At 41.6% G+C, this 18,827-nt stretch overlaps 1 protein-coding gene across 4 annotated transcripts in view; it reads left to right on the forward strand.

The window, feature by feature from the left end:
* Positions 1 to 18,827, forward strand: part of elp3 (elongator acetyltransferase complex subunit 3) — a 130,490-nt gene that overhangs the window by 94,764 nt on the left and 16,899 nt on the right. The window lies entirely within an intron of this gene.

Raw genomic sequence — 18,827 nt, forward strand, 5'->3', positions numbered from 1 at the left:
ACCTGAACCCAATTGAGATGCTGTGGCGTGACCTGAAGAGTTCATTCAAGGTATCCCAGAAATATTGATGAACTGAAATATTTTTGTCTGGAAAAATGGTCTAAAATTCCTCCTTGCCATTGTGCAAGTCTGATCAGTGTCTACAGGAAACATTTGGTGGAGATTATTGAAGCTAAATGAGGTTCTACCAGTTATTAAATACAAGGACAATGAATGATTAAACAATGTATTCAATAAAGACATGAAAATACAATTGTGTGGTTTTTTTTAGTTTAGGCAGATTGTGTTTATCTATTATTGTGACAAGAAGATCAGACCACATTTTATGAGTGTGACATACAGAAAACCAGATAATTGCAAAGGGTTCAAAAAGTTTTTCTTGCAATTATAGCTGCTAATATCACCATCAAATCACTGTAATCTCCCCTGTTTTTCAAGAAATCCAGCTTTTCATTTCAGATTAAATTCAGCCTAGTTTATGGGACATGCTTGCAACTACCACTTTGCAGGTATCATCTACATCCTGTTCAGAGAAGCAATAGTTGACAAAGATGGTATTCTCAGCCTGTTCCTTGAAACATCAGAGGCCATGTGACCGTAATGTAGTCTCTCTTCTTTGTTTTTACTTTGATGTTGATTTGGTACCTTAACATCAGGAGAAAAATAAGGTTTCAGAATTTTCACTGTATAAATTGACTATTTATAGTCTGAACGGGATTAGTTGTGCCATACAAATGGCATTGTTGAATGTCTTCCTGTTTTTATTCACTTGTAAACCTTCTGGTATTCTCCAGTTCATGTTTATTGTCATTCAGCCATACACATGTATACAGACAAATGAAACAACGTTCCTCTGGGGTCAAGGTGAAAAGCACAGTATATGTAACCACATATGGCATATATACTTATAATCCAACATGTACAGTCACAAAATAATATCAGCAAACCAGCAAAAATGCACAATACTGCAGACCCCTTTTCCTAATTACCCTATCCCTATTTGCATTTACATCTAGCTTCAGACTTGTGTGTAATTTCTTCTATTTTTCAGTGTACCATGCCATCAAAGTTGTGGAACCTGATGTCTGCTGTACTCAGATCCATTCCCATCTATTTTCCCCAACATTTTCTAATCATCCAATCATTTACATTCAACAATCAGCCTTCATTCCAGAGCAGAGTTACCATAATACTTTAACATGTTCACAGCTTGCTGTCACGCTTTCTCAGTGTCTTCTCCATTTGCATTTGTTTTGGATCTGCTTCTGTTGGGTGTGGTCAGAACTGATGCAGTCGACTGGTGTTCATCACTTAGTTCTCTGCAATAACACTGTTACGGATACACTTGATCTCTTGCTCTGTCTCTGAGGGTACAAGAAGGTCAGTCATATGGTTTAGCCTGAGTCCAGTGTTTCCAGTGGCTGCCTTGCCAGGACTACACACAAATACAGGTGTCAGACATCCAGAGCACCACCTATGGCTCTATCCACCTGGGCGTGAAACCTGTCCTTTCAACCAGCTCTCTTACCATGACTTGGTCACCTGGCTGTGGGCAGACTATCTTCTCTCCCTCTGACTCTGATACACAATATGTTGCTGCTGCTTTGCTCGATCCCTTAATGTGTTACCCTGGTTACAGTGGTCCTTCACATCTCCATTTATTAAATTGCCAGTTGTAGTTTCTTCCTGTACACTTGTAATTTCTGTTGTTTCTTGTTCTTCCTCTGCCCTTTTGGAGTGATGTCTGTCCACTCATTCCCTTTCTGCTCCTTGTTATCACCCTTCTGGTGAGCCTTTACTTTAATCACTGCTACCTCCACTGGCAGCTCCACTACTTCTAACTTCATTGTCTCTGTCCCCGAATAGTGCTTTCATTGTTTGGGCATACTACAAGAAACTGCACTCCCTCAATCTCAAGTACCTGGGCTGACTTCTCTCCACCATTGTTTTACCTCCCGCCCTGCCCTGGTAATGTAAATTGCCTCACCAGTCATGGGTAAGTGCAGATCAGTTACCAATATTGCCAATACTAACACTTCACATTGCTGGCCCCCTAATAAGCCTCTTGTGTACATCCATGGATGACCATCGCTGGCGATAGTCTGCTGTCGGCCGTTTGTCTGACTAAACCAGCTCCATAATCTGGTGAGCAGTCAAGTCGGAAAGTGTGGGCACTGCTGTGAATTCTGCTTGCTTTGTTGAGTGATTCTCATCTCTTTTCAGGAGACACTGCCTTCAACCATGGCCTGACAGGCCACAGCTGTAGCAAATCATCTCCTTTACCCTCCCACATCTATTCCAGCAGTTCCTTGACCTTGCTAAGTGCCCTGGTTGCTGGCACACAAGGCAAATCCTCTGTGATGTCACTGCAGCTACTTTACGAATTCTCTTTCCCCTCCTCTGGCCTATCTCACCGGCCAATGATACTATCACGGAGTAGATCAATCCCACTGCTCTCCCCAAATCTCAAACGTTGTGAGCTAAACTCAGGCCTTCCTTCAGCATTTTCAGGAAGACTGGGTCATCCCTCCGTGTTATCCAACCCTGAATATTCTTCATACTCTCCATATTTATGTTCTGCATAATCCATGCTGCCTCATCAGCTCGCTGAACCACTGACATTATTGTTCTCCAGTTACTCTCACTTCCCCCCCAGTTGCTGCCTCACTTTTCCTTTTATGAAGTGATAACTCTCTTCATTGCTGGTGCTTTCTGTAGTTGCCTGTATGCCTTCCGGCACCCCCTGAGCCATTCTCTCCCACATATTCCTCAGGCACTTCACTTATACCAGCACAATTATATCTCGAGTGCATCTGGTGAACTTCAATCATTTCCTTGAGCTTGCGCCAAAATTCTGCCTTCCTATGGGCAACTTTAAGTAGAAGCAGCTCTGACAAACTGCTCTGCTTCTCCCCGCGGGAGAAGGGTTTATGGATGGTTGTAATCAAGGTCGAGGGCTGGCTCAGGTCATCAGGGTTCTCAATTTGACATTGCCTGACCTCAATAGGTGCCAACCTGACAGATATATCTGGGTATAATATCCCCCTCAATTATCTCACACTGCAAAGTATAAATGATGGATAAAAATTAAACATACTTAAAACCACAGAGCATGTACTCTGCAATCTGCCACTTGTGTGTGTCTGAACTCATAATGCCTGTTGTATTCCTTTGCATTTAAAACTGTTAGACCAAGATTACAGACTTATTCTTAAATCACACACAGACTCACAAACATGTCTGCTACTACACAGTTTCCACCAATGCGTGTACATGCACCCCACTGATATCCCGAACAGTCAGTAACCACCTTCACAACTGGTGGCCCTGTCTCACCAAGTTACACAAATGTCTATTCTCTTACATAAACACACATGTACGTAGACACACCACACTACTTTCATATCTACCAGTTCAGCTCTCCACTGTTTTTGTGATACTTCATGATCCTGTAGTCGCTGACCCAAACAGATCCAAGTGTGAGTGCTAATCTTAAAAGTACCCACCTACTTAACTGCTGAGATTGCTGGCTGCATGATGGGTTACAAATGTATCCCAGACAAGCCCCCGAATGTCATGACTGTGAACTAAGTCTCCGGAGAGACACTGAAGCTGGTGGATATAGAAGTCTTCATTCAGCAAAAACAAGCAGAGGCATCATCTTAGAGGCACTTTCAGAAGAGGTCTGCCTGACCCACTATTACATGACATTTTTATATGCTGAAGATCAAAGGTAACTACATGACAATTCTATAACTGCAATGTATCCAAAGTGCTTCCTTTGAATGACATACTATTTTCATACACATATTTTCATAACTGTCCAGACACCCTAAATGAATGTTAATCACCTCTGAATCTCTAGCTGCTGTCATGCATATGCAGACATCTAGAGTGAATGGGTGTTTCCTGGTTTGCAGTCAACCTCAGTCTGCAGGTTGTAGGAAGACCATTGCTCAGAACTACATTTAAAATTCAATCTACAATCCATATTCAAGCTTAAGGACTGGTTGCTATTGAAATTAGTATTTGCTATATGCCATAACTCCAGAATACATCCTAACAAATATAGCTACACAAAGCACATATAATTACAATCCAACACATACAGTCACAAAATAATATTAGCTTAAGTCCCTGAGTGGCATAACCTAATGATTGACATTTGACATGAAGTGTGAGGTGTATGCTTATGTAAGGCAGCATAATGTTACTGGTGCTATTATAATAAAAGAAACAGTAGTATAAATATATGTGAAATACCAGCAGTAAAAGATGAAAAGTAGCCAGTCCAAGATGAGAGTCTGTGAGTTAGGATGTAGAGGCAGCAGGGCCTTCAGAGATGTATATGTGTGCTGGATGGCAACAGGGTGTTAAGAAGTCCAACAGCCTGGGGTGGGTGGGGGAGAAGCTGTCACTTAATCTTAACAGCTTTTCCAGTTAACCCTACTCTTGCCCTATCCCCTTGCCATCTAAATCCAATCTTAAGCTACACCTCGAAGTACCATATACTACCTTGAGATTCATTTACTTGCAGCTTCTTCCAGGAAAATAATGATATGATATAATTTATGAAAAGCTATACATAAACACTAAAAAAAAACCTATACTTAAACAAAGAATGACAAACAAGCAGTGTGCAAAGGAAGATAGATTGTGCAAATGAAAGATAAATAATACTGAGAACATAAAGTTGTACAGTCTTTGAAACTGAATCTGAAGGTCATGAAATTAGTTCAGCATTGACTGTTCTTGAACCTGATGGTGTGGGATCTTGGGCTTCTGTACTTTCTGCCTGATGGTGGTAGCAAGAAGAGAGCACAGCCTGAATGGTGGGTACCTTGTTGAAGGATGCTCCTTTCTTGAGACAGCACTCTGTGTAAATGTGTTCAATGGTAGGGAGTCGATCTTTGGTCAATTGAGTCTTTTTGTAAGTCCACCAACCCCCTAATATTCACCCAGCCACTGTCAGCCTTATTGATCATCTATCTCATGAGTACAGTGGAGCATGTGCTAGATTCCATGGTAACATGACTGCATTCACGAAGAAAATATCGATCTTGAAGAAAAAAAATTGCTGCTGTGTCCAAGGTAAATTATTTTTGGTGTAGTGTCAATAATTGCGTGAATGGTTGTACCAGGAATTCAATTTAGTGAACACCTAAAGAGTGTCCACTAAATTGGACACCCTATAATTACAGTGGTACTATGTCATAAAGGTCACTAGAAATGTTGACTATTCCTGGATGGGGAAAATGAAATGAATTTTCTTGCGCTCTTGTAGCTGTAGGGAGGGGGCAATGAAAATTGGCCATCAAATTCTTTTGTGACCTTTCCACAACATGTCTCCTCATCGCCCTCAATCACAGTGCAGTGATGTACACTTAGTGGTCATTAATACAAATATCTAATCAGCCAATCATGTGTTAGTGACTTAATGCATATAAGCATGCAGACATGGTCAGGAGATTCGTTTGTTCTGATCAAACATCAGAATGGGAAAGAAATGTGATCTCAGTGACTTTGACCGTGGAATGATTGTTGATACGGTGTGGTTTCAGTATCTCAGAAACTGGTGATCTCCTGGGATTTTCACACAAAACACTTTATGGAATTTACAGGGAATAGTGTAAAAACAAAAATATCCAGTGAGTGGCAGTTCTTTGCGGAAAAAATGCCTTGTTAATGAGAGTGGTCAGAGGAGAATGGCCAGACTGGTTCAAGCTGACAGGAAGGCGACTGTAATTCAAATAAGCAACCACCCAGGCGGAGCTCTTTTCTCACTGCTGCCATCAGGTAGAAGGTACAGGTACCGCAGGACTTGCACCACCACATTCAAGAACAGTTACTACCCCTCAACCATCATGCCCTTGAACAAAAGAGGATAACTACACTCATTAAAAGACTCTTTTCTTGTAACCTCATGCTAGTTATTTGTTGATATTTATTATCTGCACTTGCACAGATTGTTTACAGTTACTGTTCAATAGGTTTCAATAGGTACATTTAGTATTAAAGAAAGGTATAGAATATACATCCTGAAATTTTTTTTATTTGCAAACATCCACAAAAACAGAGGAATGCCCCAATAATGAATGACAGTTAAATATAAGAACCCCAAAGCCCCCCTCCCACACATAAGCACCAGCAGCAATGCATCAGCACCCTCCACCAAGCACTCAAGTGTGCAGCAAAGCATCAATAAAGACACAGACTTGCAGTAACCCAAAGACTACTCGTTCACCTGGGAATTTGACATACTACAGGTTCTCTCTTTCCCTATTAAGGGAAAAAGAGGTGTCCCCGTTTCCCAATGAGAGGGGAGACATAATAAAACAACTCACCGATTTATGGTGTGAAAAATCTGTTGCGTTGCTTTTTCCAAGCTCTGTGCCCAAAGAACTCGGGTCTCGGGGCACACAGCCAGCAACCGGCTCGTTGCTTACAATCTTCCATCTCCCACAATACACCAGGCAGCGGCACCAGCCTCGTCCGCCCACCTCCTGAGCCCCAAAAATCCAGGGCGCCAGTCTTCCAGGCCGCGTCCTTGGCATATCGAAAAGCAGTTGATCGTGAGACCCTGAGACCGGTTCCACAAAGAACCGAAGTCAGCATGTAACTCCAGGTCAGGGTCTTCATAAGAATCCTGAAAAGGAAAAGAAGAGATATTAAAGATAGAAATAGAGCTGTTTCTGAAGATGCAAGCAAGGTAGGTGCCATTATCCCAAACTCCACCCTCCGTGAATATAGATTTGCTAAGTATGTATGTTCACAGAAGAAGAATCTCAGAGTTGCGTGCGGAGACATTTATGTATTCTGAAAATAATTTTTATTTGAACTTTAACCATGCATTACCATAGTGGTGTGCAGAAGGACATCCCTGAATGCACAACACATCGAACCTTGAAGTGCATAGGCTGAAGAAGCAGCAGTAGAAGACCACAAACATACCAGGAAGTACCTAACAAAATTTGCCAGTGAGTGTAAGCAGGACATTAATGGTGGCTTGGAAAAGTACTGTTTCTATGTGCAAATACAATTATGGAATCAACATGTTTGACCAAAGCAGGTAGTCAATATATAAGTGGGCTTTCCATAAGACATATAAGACATAAATGCAGAATTAGGTGGTTTGGTCCATTGAATCTGCTCCTCCATTTCGTCATGATTGACTTATTATCCCTCTTAACCATATTCTTCTGCCTTCTCCCTTTGATGCCCTTACTAATGAAGAACTTCTCAACCACTGCTTTAAGGGACTTGGCCTCCAAACCCTTCTGTTGCAATGAATTCCACAGATACACCACTCTGGCTAAAGACATTTCTCCTCATCTCTGTTCTAAAGGCCCATCCTTGTATTCTGAGTTTGTGCCCTCTGGTTCTAGACTCCCCCACTATAGGAAATACCTTCTCCATGTCCACTATATCTAGACCTTTTAATATATGATAGGTTTTAATATAATCCCCCCTCATTCTTTTAAACTCCAGCAAGTACAGGCTTAAAGCCACCAAATTCTTCTCATTAATTTACCCTTTCGTTCCTGGGATCATTCTTGTGAACCTTTTCTGGACACTCTCCAATACCAGTACATCCTTTCTTTGATTGGGGGCCCAAAACTCTCACAATACTGCACATGAGGTTTGATCAATGCCTTATAAAGTCTCAGCTTTACATCCTTGCTTTTATATTCTTGTCCTCTCAAATGGAATAGAGTGAATGGAGTTCGGGAATAATTGTATATTATTCTTCATATATTTCCAAAGATCAATTAATGAGCACTCCTATTGGCACAGTTCTGTGTGTATAAATCACCTTGCTGCAAAGAAATTACATACATAACAGAATTTTGATTAATTCTCTTCATTTTCTAAAATGAACAGAAAAATACCAGGGAAAGATGGAGTAACTGGAGCCCATAATGGTTGTTCAGTGAGAGGTTGATTATTCCCTAGTAAATGTTTTACCTCAAGGAAGGATGGACAGTATATTTTCCTAATAGTGCACAATTATCACCAGCTGCTGTATGTCTCCGGCTTTGAATGAATCAGATATTGAAAATGCATTTATTAATTGATACCTCCTGTACCTAATAAAGTGGCCATTGACTGTATGTTTGTGATCTTCTGTATTTAGAGATGCTCTTCTGCACACTGCTGTTGTAACGCATGGGTTATTTGAGTTATTGTTACTTTCTTGTCAGTTTGAACCAACCTGGCCATTCGCTTCTGACCTCTCTCATTAGCAGAGCGTTCTCACCCACAGAATTGCCTTTCACTAGATGTCTTAATTTTCACACCATTCTCTGTAAACTCCAGATACCGTTGTGTGTGAAAATCCCAAGAGATTAGCAGATTCTGAGGCTATGTCCACACTAGACTGGATAATTTTGAAAAAACCGGTTTCGTGTAAAAACGATAGGCGTCCACACCAAGCATTTTTGAAAATACCTCCGCCCACATTAAAAAGGGTATTTGAGCGAATCTCCTCCTACTGGGCTTGCGCAGGACACATCCACAGAAAACAAGTGACATGTTTGGTGTTGAATCTCACTGTGAAAGTGCACATTTCTGCAGTTACAGACTAGAAAAACTTAAAAGGTAATTGCCAAACGATGGACAGCTGTTGGCTGTCATGCAGGAGGATTTAAAACTTAAAAAAAACAAATACTGGAGCATATGGAGGCAACCGACAGGGAGCTCACGGACAGTATGACCCAGCTGATGATGAACATTGAAAAACTGACTAACTCTGTTGCATTAATAAAGCACCTTGTTAAATGTATAAAACATGTCTGCATCAGTGTTATCTTGTATTTCCATACAATGTTACATTAGGCTGTTACACATCTATTGTCAGAGAAGTAATTGCATAAATGGGTAAACCACCTTCATATAAGCAAGGACAGAACACAGGGCAAAGTGAGTATACTTATTTATTTAGTAGGTTATGGGTCAAAGTATTTGATGAGTACATTTCTGACTCTTCTGGCTTCAGTCTCATTGCTGTCTGTTCTGAAATTGTTAGGTTGTGTGGGGAATTGTGTTCAAGAAAACAATGAAATGCCGCGTTGCCACCACCATCTGTTCCGGCACATTATGACAGCGTTTTTAGAAATCTCCGGTTATCCCATCCACATTACTCTGCCCAATTGGCATTTTCAAATTTACACACTCTGGAGGGCATTTTAGAAAAGCTCAATTTTCGGGGGAGGAAAACGCAGTTTCAGTGTGAAGAGAGGGTAAAAATGAAGAGAAAAAGCTTCCGTTACGGATTTATCTGGCGTAGTGTGGACGTAGCCTGAGACACTCAAACTAACCTGTTTGGCGCAAACAATCATTCTATGGTCAAAATCCCTTAGATCATATTTCTTTCCCATTCTGATGTTTGGTCTGAACAACAATTAAGCCTCTTGACCATGTCTGCATGCTTTTAGGCATTGAGTTACTGCCATGTGATTGGCTGACTAGATATTTGTATTAATGAACAGCTGTACAGATGCATCTAATAACATGGACTCTGAGTGTAATTTGAATTTAAGAGGCATTGATGTAAAAAATTGTTATGGAGGAGCTTCAGATTTGTTTTAAACCTTGTCTATGAACTTCCAGAACATCTCTATCAGAGATGATGCAGTAAAACGCGTGGGGTCTGGATAAATTGTCCTTATTCTAAAGGTTACTTTACATGTGTGCGTGGATACTTGCTTACCTTAATGTGTCAAAAGCTCTCTTGCAAAGAGAACTTGAGACTTTCATAAATCTTGAGTATCGAGTGTAGTAATTGGGATGTTATGTTGAAGTTGTTTAAGTGGGTGGTGAAGGCCAAATTAGTATTTTGTGCAGTTCTGGTCACCTTTGTATGGGATAGATATCAATAAACTTGAAAGCATACAGAGCCTGAGTTATAGATTCTTTGGCCTTGAGGACATGAGTGATGGGGAAAAGTTGAACAGGTTCAAACTGCTTTTCCCTTGCTGATGTAGGATCCATTATCACCTGACCACCAGGTCAGGAACAGTTATTAACCCTCAATCATCAGGCTCTAGAACCAGAGGGACAACTTTGCTCAACTTCATGTGTCCCATCACTGAACAGTTCCCACAACCTATGGACTCACTTTCAAATATTCTTCATCTCATGCTCTCAATATTTATTGCTTATTTATTTATTATTTTTTTCTTTTGTATTTGCACACTTTTGTACACTGGTTGCTTATCCATTCTGTTGGGTGTGGTTTTTATTGGTTCTATTATGGTTCTTGGATTTACTGTGAATGCCGACAAGAAAATTTATCTCAGGTTTGTATCTGGACATATATGTACTTTGACAATAAATTGATTTTGAATTTTGAATGAGGGAAGATTCAATAGAGGTATACAAAACTATGAGGGGTATAGATGGGATAAATGCAAGCTGGTGTTTTCCACTGAGGTTAGATGAGACCAGAACTAGAGGTTATAGGTTAAGGGTGAAAGGTGAAATATTTAAGGGGAATCTGAGGGCAACTTCTTCATTCATAGGTTGGAGAGAGTGTGCAACGAGCTGCCAGCGGAAGTGATGTGTGCAGGTTTGATTGCAACAATTAAATTAAGTTTGGATAAGTACATGTATGGGAGGGGTATGGAAGGCTATGGTCCAGGTGCGAGTCAATGGGCTATGCAGAGTTACAGTTCAGAATTAACTAGATGGGCCAAAGAGCCTGGTTCTATGCTGTACTGCTTTGACTCGATTTGATTTAAAAGGCAGTTTACTGGGTTGGTCAATGTTATTGTTAGCTATTATCGTTTACTTGATTTTGAACCTAACCTGAATTTCAGCGATTATAGACATGACTGAGACTTCAGACACCCCCGTTTAACAGCTGTTATATTTATTGCTAAGAAAACTAAACTGAAGCTGTAGGCAATTTACTAAAATGCTGAAGTGACACAGCTTGCCAGCTCATTTACTAACTCAGAAGTATTTCGCTGGGTTTGATGTGAGGGCAACACTTGCTGATCAGTGTGTCAGGGATGGACAAGAAAACTGAAATCCATGATCTCTAGAAAATAGCTTTAACGCCTCCAAGTAACCAATTTATGCAATCTAGATCCACACACTGATTAAGAGGCTGTGAAAGGATTAACTGGAAGGCTCAGATACAATTTATCAGAGCCAGGGATTGCTGATTCAGTGAGGTACTGTGGAAAAAGTTATGTGAAACATTATTCATTGAGAATACTTCCACCTAACCCCTTAAACATTCTGCTATATTGTGGAAGTTGCAGCAGGGTAAGGGTTAAGACTAAGTCCAGGCAAGGATTGTTTACATGCACTCAGTGGCCACTTTATTTTTTTTAATTTAGAGCCAAATAGGCATTTCCGGCCCAATGAGATGCACTGCCCAGCAACCTACCTATTTAGAACTAGCCTAATCACAGGACAATTTACAATTACCCTTCCTGATGAAGGGTCTCGGCCCAAAACGTCAACAGTATGCTTTTCCGTAGATGCTGCTTGGCCTATTGAGTTCCTCCAGCATTTTGTGTGTGTTGCTTGGATTTCCAGCATCTGCAGATTTTCTCTTGTTTATAATTGAACCTACTAATTGGTATGTCCATAAGACATAGGAGCAGAATTAGGCCATTCAGCCCATCAATGTCTTTGGACTGAGAGAGGAAACTGGAGCACCCAGAGGAAACCAGCATGGTAACAAGGAGCAGGAACAAACTTCATCCAGATGGCGCTGGAATTGAACTCCAAATTCCGCTGTCCCCAGGTATAATAGCATAGAGCTAACTGCTATGTTGCCAAGGCACCTTTATTAGATACAGGAATAAAACCATTGTGGTTTTCTGCTACTGTAGCCCATCCACTTCACGGTTTGACCTGTTGTGCGTTCACAGATGTTCTACTGCACACCACTGTTGTAATGTTTGGTTATTTGAGTTACTGTTGCCTTCCTGTCAGCTTGAACTATTTTCCTCTGACCTTTCTCGTTAATAAAGCATTTTTACCTGCAGAACTGCTGCTTTCTGGATGTCTTGTTTTTCACACCATTTTCTGTCAACTCTAGCGACTGTTGTGTGTGAAAGTTCCAGGAGATCAGCAGTTTCTGAAATACTCAAACCACCCTATCTGGCACCAGCAATTATTTCACGATCGAAGTCACTTAGATCACATTTCTTCGACATTCTGATGTTTGGGGTCTGAACAACTGAACTTCTTGACTATGTTCTGCATGTTTTTATGCATTGAGTTGCTGCCACATGACTGGCTTATTAGATGTTTGCATTAATAGACAGGTGTACCTAATTAAGTGGTCACTTGCATGTACAGTGTGCAGTCAACCTAGGCAAACGATGCCTTATGTAGAGAGGTCTTTGAAGAGCATAGCTTCTCTTTTGTACAGCAGGGGACAGAAGCCATTTGACATTCCAAGACAAGGATGCAAATGAAGGATTCTAAGGAATTTGAACCTACACAAGATTACCAGTTGGTTATTATCAGTATCCAGGTAGTCAATTGCTGTATGAAAAAAGTCATTTCTCTGATCAAACTTAAGAACAGTTTGGAGACAGGGACCATGCGGTTCTTTGTGTGCATAAGTAAATAAAATGGGATTAAGGAATAAGCGTGACTTTTCAGAGTCCAGTTAATAGATGACAACAGAATTTGCTTAACTGTGGGGCACAGAGAACCTGTTTTCTGATTGGGTTGTTTTGCATACTCATTGCCAGAACAAAGAAGCTTGGGCCACAAATTAAAATCACATTTACAATTTACACCTAGATTCTGATTTTACCATTAGTCCTCTCCCTGGATTATGCACACCTCACTGCAGGGAACCTTACATTTACACACACAGTGCTACATTTTACCCCTTACTTTAGGGGGCAAGATCCCCAACCCAGTCCAGACTGGAATGAAAAAAGGCCAAGACTTTATAAGGTATTGATAAGACCACACCAGGAGTATTGTGAGCAGTTTGGGCCCCTTATCTACGAAAGGATGTGCTGGCATTGGAGAGGGTCCAGAGGAGATTCACAAGAATTATCCTGGGAAAGAAAGGGTTAATGTATGAGGAGTGGTGATGACTCTGGGCCTGGACTCGCTGGAGTTTAGAAGAATATGGGATGGGGGCTGGATCTCATTGAAACCTATTGAAAATTGTAAGGCCTAGTTAAAGTGGATACAGAGAGGATGTTTTATATAGTGGGGGAGTCTCAGATCAGAGGGAGTGTATTTACAACAGAGATGAGGAGGAATCTCTTTAGCCAGACGGTGGTGAATATGTGGAATTCTTTACCAGAGATGGCTGTGGAGGCCAAGCCATTGGGTATACCTGTAGTTAAAGCAAAGGTTGTTAGGTTCTTGATTATTAAGGGCATCAAAGGCTATGGGGAAAAGGCAGGAGAATGAGGTTGAGAGGGAAAATAAATCAGCCATGATGGAATGGTTGAGTGGACTCAATGGGAAAAATGGCCTAATTCTACCCCAATGAAAATATAAAGTGAAGAAACCTTGAGTGATTGAAATAAAATTCCAACATAGCAGAACAACACTGGAGCAACTAGAAAGCTTTACTGCAATCACTGCATACTGTTGAGGCTGAGTGTAAAAGGCTTATTTCATGTGAAAATTGCGCTTCAGCTGTCAGAGAAGAACAACGCTAAAGATAGGGAAAACAGTACTCTTCCAGCTCTTCCAGCTGCCTAATCACTTCAGTATTTGCCAAAAGCTGAAGGGTTTGATTTGTTTTCAGAAACTGTTCCAACTCATTTTAAAAAGTCTGTGGATTAGTCAGTTTTGGAAAGCTGGAACTACAGTACAAAAAGACAGAATGTGGTCGAGTTCAAGATATTACTGGAGGCAGCTTATGGAATACAGAAGATGCTCTCACTTGAACCAAGTTGGAGACAAAAAACAGAATTTACGAAGAGTTATAAGAATATAAGGTTATAAGAAATATTTTTTACAAAAAACATATCAATTGGCTTCTCTTTCATACCCCTAATACCTTGGACACTACAGTAATGTAGTTTTTAACATGACGCTATTACAGCTTGGGGTGTTGGATTTTGCAGTTCAATTCCAGTGCTGTCTGTAAAGAGTCTCTGTATGTCCTCCCCATGGAATGCGCAAGCTTTCCCTGGGTACTCCAGTTTCTTCCCACAGTCCTAAGAAGTACCACTGGCTTGAAGGGCCAGAAGGGCCTATTCCACGCTGTATTGCTGAATGAATAAGTAATGTTTAACATGGTGGATGCACTTGGGCTAGACTTTTAAGTTGCTCCCAGGTGTAGCACATCTTCCCAGTGCAAACTTCCTCTCCCAGGGATGAGGTCTTTAGAGAATCCGTTGGCATTTCTGTAGCTCCAGGTTTTTACAGGATGGATTTGCTAGCCCATGGCTAAGCCTCCTCTTTTCTCAGCCGGTCTTGGGATTGTCCATGGCAGAATTGGCCACTTCATTAGAAGTGTTGGTTTTCCAACTAATCTGCCACTTGTTGCCACCGATGGAGGAGAATTCTCTCAGTTATTCCAGTTGTTTGGAATACACAAAAGGCAGCTTCCTTCCAGCCCTAGGTTTAATTCTAAATTTGGGTGTTCCCATTGTGAAGTCTGCCTGTGACCTTGTAGATTTCCTTGGGCAGTCCAGTTTCCTACCAAATACTAAAGAGGAGCTGGTAGGAGAATTAGCTATTGGTAATTACCATTAGAGTAATTAATTGGGAAAGGAATGGAAGAGGAATTGAGAATGGCTACAGTGAAAGAAGAGGGTGGAAAGGACAGATGGAATTGCTCTGCCAAGAACCAGCAAGGGCCTGATGGGCTGAATGGCCTGCACAACAGAACCCAACCATTCAAGCCATGCTCTCTTCTCGCTGCTACCATCAGACACGGGTTCCCAGCCTGGGGTCCACGGACCCCTCGGTTAATGGTAGGGGTCCATGGCATTAAAAAAGTTGGGAATACCCCATTGGGCAGGAGGTACAGGAGCCTTGGGACAATTATTACTCTAAAACTATCAGGCTCCTGAACCAGCAATGATAACTTAATTGAACTATTCCACTACCTACAGTCTCACTTTTAGCTCATGTTCTCAGTATTATTTCTGATCAACCTTTAGTATCGAATCCCGTCCCAAGACTAGCACTGTGGACGCACCAACCATTTTCATATGTTATCTTTTCCTGGCCTCCATGCTAATCCCCCCCTTGAATTTCAAATCTTTCTCTCTGAAAACAAGCCTCAAAAAATAACTTTTCATTATAGATGTAATTGAAGAGCAATTGAGAGGGTCAACTTGGCACCACTCGCCTACAGATTACTTCAAGTTCAAGGTGCCTGCAGTAATACAGAAACTAGTTTTCATTTAAGAAACACAAGTATGGTTGGGGAAAGAAGAATAAACAACAGAATGAGAACCACTGCATGTGGCTGGAGCTGTGCAGTTTAACCAGGAATGCTCTATATTTGACCTCCTGTAGATGTTCAGAAAATTGATCTGGGAGAATTGCTTTTGGATTTGTAACTGTAACTGACCCTGAAGTGGGCTCCCACACAGGAGTCATTCAGGCTTAACTTTAGGCCCCTCAATGTGGGGGTTGGTTACCCTGGCAACATGCACTATGAAGAATATCCAAAGTTCAAAGTAAATTTATTAAAGTACAGATGTGTCACCAGATACAACCCTGAGATTAATTTTCTTGTAAATTTAAGAAACGTAACAGAATCAACAAAAAACTGCACACAACAGGATGGACAAACAAACAATGTGCAAAACGCAACAAACCATGTAAATACAAAGAATAATAATAAATAAGCAATAAATATCGAGAACATGAGTTGAAGAGTCCTTGAAAGTGAGTCCATAGGCTGTGGGAACAGTTCAGTGATGGAGTGAGTGAAATTATCCTCCCTTGTTTTAGGAGCCTGGTGGTTTAGGGGTAATAACTGTTCCTGAATCTGGTGGTGTGGGTCCGAGAAGCTCCTGTACCTTCTTCCTGATGGCAGCAGTGAGAAAAGAGCATGGCCCGGATGCTGGGGGTCCCTGATGATGGATGCTGCTTTCCTGCGACAGCACTCCATGAGACGTGCTCGTTCATGGAGAGGGCTTTACCTGTGAACTGGACTATATCAACTACTTTCTGTAGGATTTCTGTTGAAAGGCATTGGTGTTTCCCATGCCAAGCCATGATAACAACTCAATATACTCTCCACCACACACCTACAGAAATTTGTCAAAGTTTTAGATATCACGTTGAATCTTCACTAACTTCTTAGGAAGTAGAGGTGCTGCAGTTCTTTTTTCATAATGGCACTTACCTGCTGAACCCAGGAGTAATGATAATGCAGAAAAATTTAAAGTTGCTGACCCTCTCCACCTCTGATATCCCAATGAGGACTGGCTCATGGACCTCCGGTTTCCTTTTCTTGCAGTCAATAATCAGCTCCTTGTTCCTGCTGACATTGTGTGAGAGTGTTATGACGCCACTCAGTCAGATTTTCAATCTCTGTCCTATATGCTGATTCGTCATCACCTTTGATTTAGCCAATGACAGTTATGTTGTCAGCAAACTTAAATATCCGTAAAAGATTAACAGTTGTTTAATGTTATTTCCAGTACACAAGTGTAAAGGAGAACAAAATTGATACTCCATATTCAGCACAAAATAAAGACAATAGTACACAATAAATATAAATATGATAGTTATCGATTGTGACCCACAATGGGGTGAAACCTGTGTGGGAGAGTTTTTAAAGTGTAAAAACCATGAGCTGGTGCAGATCCACTCTCTCGACCTGAGATTGGGATCTTCCTTGGTTGCAGTGGATGACAATGACATTTTTTTGTGCCTTATTATGGCTTGTGCTCTCCACAGAGCCCTGCAGTACCACCTTCCTGGCTGTTTGATCTTACTGTAGATCTCATCCACCCAGTCTGCTGGAGCTGACTTTGAATGTTGGGACAGGCATGTCCCTATCTCACTGAGGTATGATGCTGCCAGCTACCCTCACCTGGTTTGGCCTATCCATTGAAGCGCTCTATCAGGGTGTGGCCACTGCTGCATGTAAACAGCTACTTAGAGCCACAGGTTGGAGCTGAGCATCTGGTAGGGGCCAAAAGTGAGTGCGCTGTCCCAGGATGGGCACGACAGGCCCCTTCACCGGAGGTGCTACCCCTCCCTGAACACCCCAGACACCCCAAATAAAATATACAAGTATAAACTAGCTTATAAACATAGATTGATTGTAGGTCCAGTAAGTGACACTAAGTATCTGTACATCTGACATGAAATAATAAAGTAATGGTGGTTGGGGTATAGAGAAGTGGGTTAGTGGGTGGAGGTGTTGATCAGCCTTACTACTTGGGGAAAGTAACTGTTTGAGTATGGTGGTCCTGGTGTTGATGGTGCTTAGCCTTATCCCTGATGAAAGTGGGACACAGTCCACGAGTAGGGTGGGTGGGTTCCTTCATGATGTTGCTGACCTTGTTCCAGCACTTTTCTGTATATATGTCCTTGTTGGACGGTAGGTTGGTGACAGCGTGTGTTGGGCAGCTTTTGTCTAGCCGGTGTAGAGCCTTCCTGTCCACTGCAATGCAGTTTCCGTACCAGACAATGATGCAGCATGTGAGGGTGCTCTCTGCTGTGCATCTGTAGAATGACGTACTTATGTGCGTAACCCAGTTCTCTTCAGCCTCCTCAGCAAAGTAGAAAGTAAAGTGCTACAATATGGTTACTATAGCACTTACGTACTGCCTGTTATGCCAGGGGCATTTAGAGCAGCAATGAAGATCCTCCATCTCTGGCCGTGTTCAGATCTTCCTTTATGTCAGTAGCTTCTGCTTGATTTTCACTACTGTCAATCATGCAAGTCTCAGATGGGCACTCAGATGTAAAAGGATTTTTCATTGCTGTTTCTGTAGCAGTTTTGTCTTTACCAGTTAGGACTGTTAGTCCTGAGCTGTACCCCTTGCACCTGGAGGACCAGTGGACCACTCTTAGTCTAGTCTCTACCCTTTGACCAACTTGGCATGAGTGCCCTTACCAAGAGCCAAAGCACAATGCCCTGACTCCAGCCAACATAGCTCTCTGGGTCATTAAGGCCCACAAGCCTGCAAACCACGACAAGTTTGAGCTCCTCTTGGAGTTTACAATAGCACAGAGCAGGTTTAATCTGTCAATAGAATCTTAACAGAAAGCACATTTTACATAAGAAATTTGGGATAGGAGCTATGGTGCTAAATAAACTGGTGAATTGATTTGTTAATCACTGAGCTACAATGAAAAACTTATCTCTCATCCTCTTCATACATTGCAACAGTGCATTGAGATTGCATAAGGAAAAACAATGACAGTGCAGAATAAAATGTTGCAGTGCAAAGAACAAGCTGTGTGGGTAGGCAGTAAGGTGCAAGGCATAACAAAGTAGATTGTGAGGTCAAGAATCCATCTGATCATACCAGGGAAGTATTCATTAGTCTTATAATAGTGGGTTAGAAACTGTCCTTGAACCTGGTGGTACATGCTTTCAGGCTATTATATCTTCTGCCGGATGGAAGGGGGTGAAGAAAATATTAGGGTTGAGTGGCAACTTTGATTACGCTGGCTGCTTTATTCAGGCATTGAGATGTGTAGACAGAGTCCAAGGGGGAAGAGGCTAGTTCTTGAGGAAAAGGGCAGGGCAGTTGCCATACTAAGCTGTGATGCATCTGTGATAAGATGCTTTCTGTGCTGTAAGAGTCAAAGGGGACATGCCAAATTTCTTTAGCTTCCAGAGGAAGTAATGATGCTGGTGAGCTTACTTGGCTCTGATATCAATGTGGTTGGACCAGGACAGG

This window comes from Hypanus sabinus, chromosome 10 (assembly GCF_030144855.1).
Source record: "Hypanus sabinus isolate sHypSab1 chromosome 10, sHypSab1.hap1, whole genome shotgun sequence".
Classification (NCBI taxonomy): domain Eukaryota; kingdom Metazoa; phylum Chordata; class Chondrichthyes; order Myliobatiformes; family Dasyatidae; genus Hypanus; species Hypanus sabinus.